General features: G+C 41.9%; 1 pseudogene across 1 annotated transcript; it reads right to left on the minus strand.

Moving 5' to 3' along the window:
- Nucleotides 1-603: 603 nt before the first annotated feature.
- Nucleotides 604-2,476, minus strand: LOC100941175 (annotated as a pseudogene). The gene has a single exon (XR_154390.3). The product of XR_154390.3 is annotated as an ATP synthase subunit alpha, mitochondrial pseudogene (transcript).
- Nucleotides 2,477-3,404: the final 928 nt, after the last annotated feature.

Consider the following 3,404-nt stretch of genomic DNA (forward strand, 5'->3'; position numbering starts at 1 on the left):
CTATGGTCAGCTCCAGGGTATGATCATTTCTATTGCCATCTAACAACTCAGAGAAACACTCACACTTCCTAGTGCTGTGGAAGATTGTAATTTAGGAGACAGAGAGTCTAATTTAGACAACCAGAATACACAATCCAGAGTAATTGATCTTGAGATTAATTATCTATCTTCAATAGATAAGGCAGTAATAGCTCTTTTAAAGGGATTTCTGCCTAGTAGTTCAATACAGTTGAAATTTATAGATAACTAAAGTCTAAGGTTTTTAAAAATTTTTGTATTTATTTTTTTCCCACACAAACATGGAACCTTTATTTTTATTTTTTTATTTTTTATTTTTATTTTTTGAGACAGAGCCTCAAGCTGTCCCCCTGGGTAGAGTGCCGTGGCATTACAGCTCACAGCATCCTCCAACTCCTGGGCTCAAGCGAATCTCCTGCCTCCGCCTCCCAAGTAGCTGGGACCACAGGCGCCCGCCACAACGCCCGGCTATTTTTTGGTTGCAGCCGTCATTGTTGTTTGGCGGGTCCGGGCTGGGGATGCGAACCCGCCACCTTAGGTGTACGTGGCTGGCACCTTAGCCGGTTGAGCTATAGGCGCTGAACCGGAACCTTTATTTTTAACGTGATTTATGTACAATGGGAGTATGACAGTAATACTTTTACAAATGAAAATGATTTACTAGAAGAAACAATGACAAAACCAAATCAGTAGCTGATATAAATCCATAGCAATTTATACTTCAAATCCAGCCAAGAGGTTTGTTACAATCTCTTTCAGCCTTGCATCTGACTCTTCCAAGATCTTTCCATCAGCCCTGATAATGCCCAACAGGGCTTGGTGTTGGCTGACAACATGAGACAAGAAAGCATTCTCAAACTTTGTGGTCTTGCTGGGCTCCAGTTTATCAAGATACTCTCTTGATACTCTCTTATGCCTGCATAGATCACAGCCACTTGTTCTTCAATAGCCATAGGAGCATATTGTCCTTGCTTCAGCAATACAGTTGAATGCACACCACGACTCAAGAATTGTTGCATGGCAACATCAAGGTCAGAACCAAACTGGGCAAAAGAAACAACCTCATGATATTGAGCCAATTCCAGCTTCATGGTACCTGCCACCTGCTTCATTGCCCTGGTTTGGGCAGCAGATCCAACACGAGACACAGACAAACCAACATTAATGGCAGGGCGGATACCCTTGAAGAACAATTCTGTTTCCAAGAAGATCTGTCCATCAATGACGGAAATGATGTTTGTTGGAATGTAAGCAGACACATCACCAGCCTGTGTTTCTATAACTGGTAAAGCAGTCAAAGAGCCACCACCAAAAGAATCATTCATTTTGGCTGCTCTCTCCAGCAACTGGGAGTGTAGGGAGAATACATCACGATCGTGTAGAATAGGCCTCATGATCAGGAGGTCAGCAGAGCAACAGAGACATCTGACGGCAAGCAGCAGCCTGTTTAGATAAGTCGTCATAGATAATCAAAGCATGTTTGCCATTATCTCTAAAATACTCTCCCATGGAACAGCCAGAGTAAGGAGCCAGGTACTGCAGTAGGGCAGCATCAGAAGCTGTAGCTGACACCACAGTGGTGTACTTCATGGCATCTGCATCTGTAAGTCTCTTCAACTGGGCAACAGTGGATCTCTTCTGACCAGTAGCAACATAGTTACAATATAGCTTTTTCTTTTCACCAGATCCATCATTAAATCGTTTCTGGTTAATGATTGTGCTAATAGCAATTGAAATTTTCCCAGTCTGTCTGTCACCAATAATGAGCTCACGCTGACCACGACTAATTGGCATCAAGCTATCCACAGCCTTAATGCCAGTCTGCATTGGTTCCTGCACAGAGACTCAAGGAATGATTCCAGGGGCTTTCAGGCCAACTCTTCTCTGGGTCTTAGAACCAACTGGACCCTTTCCATCAATGGTATTGCCAAGCGCATCTACCACATGATCCAACAGCTCCTCTCCAACTGGAACATCCACGATGGCTCCTGTCCTCTTCCCAATATCTCCTTCCTTAATTCCTTCCTTATCTCACTTATCATTTCCAAACACAACAACACCAACATTGTCAACTTCCAAGTTCAGACACATACTCTTTAAGCCTGAAGAAAATTCTACCATTTCTTCTGCTTGAACATTCCTCCGCCCACGTACTCCGGCAATACCCTCACCAATACTTAAGACACGCCCAGTCTCCTCAAGGTCAACAAAGGTATCGGCTCCAAGAATACGCTCTTCAAGAATAGATGACATCCCGGCAGTGCCAGTCTTCTGAAGATGAGTGTGAGAGGCATGGAGGTTCCTTGCAGCAATGAAAGATGAACCCAAAGCATTTTTGGAGACCAGCCCCGCCCACCAAGGGAGGGTGCCGTCCACAGTCGCACCTATGCTCACAGACAGCATCTTTGCAGTTTCTCCATGAGGAGCTTATCTGCAGCCACAGCCGCAGACTGACTGGGACCAAGTCTATGGTTTTTAAACAACAAAGCTCAGAAACCTATGTGGTGGGTCCACTGTGGACTGATTGACAGTATAAGTTAGCTGCTGGTGACTGAGGCTAGACGGATACTGAGCTGCTCACAAAATGCCTCTGAGTATTTCATGGTTTCTCTGATGCACCTGTTTCAATACCTTTCTTTTTCTTTCTTCCATTTTTGCGTCTCTAACTTCATTTTTTCATTCTGAATTCTTATTTCTAATTTTCTATAAGCCGGGATTCAAGATGAAGTAAGTTATTTTGATTATTATTTTAAAAAACAAAGTCTTTCTAGAAAAATTCACTTGTACCCTTGTTAGACAGACCCTATAGGTGATCTTTCCAGTCACCCTCCCACCACCCATCCGCCCTAGAGTATAAATGTTTTAACACAATAACTAAGTAAATGACACATTATGTTAACCAGTTTGATGAAAATATTTCAAATTGTATATGAAAACACTGCACTGTACCCCATGTTTGCATTAATGTACACAGCTATCATTTAATAAAAAAAAGAATTTGCAGAATAAAATAATTTTGCACTGTTAAAAAAAAACAATAAAAGAAAACCAGTCTTTGATTATCAAGGTTCTTGGGAACTCTGAGTAAAATAGGTCCTTTAGTGCCCAGAATGTGAGTCATCTCCATTTTCCATTCAGCTGCCATCACCTTCTCCATGTTAGCCACTTAGAGACCCCTTTTTGTTTTGTTTTGTTTTTTGTTTTTATTAAATCATAACTGTGTACATTGATGCATTTGTGGGGTTCAGTGTAGTGATTTGATATACAATGTGAAATGCTTACACTGAACTGGTTGACACATCCATCACAATTATACTCTTTTCTTAATACTTTTGAAATGTACTGTTGCATCATGCACATTAGGTGAGGTCTCCCCAAATACCCTC

Source organism: Otolemur garnettii, unplaced genomic scaffold, assembly GCF_000181295.1.
Source record: "Otolemur garnettii isolate 467f Iridium unplaced genomic scaffold, OtoGar3 scaffold00121, whole genome shotgun sequence".
In the NCBI taxonomy this organism is placed as follows: Eukaryota; Metazoa; Chordata; class Mammalia; order Primates; family Galagidae; genus Otolemur; species Otolemur garnettii.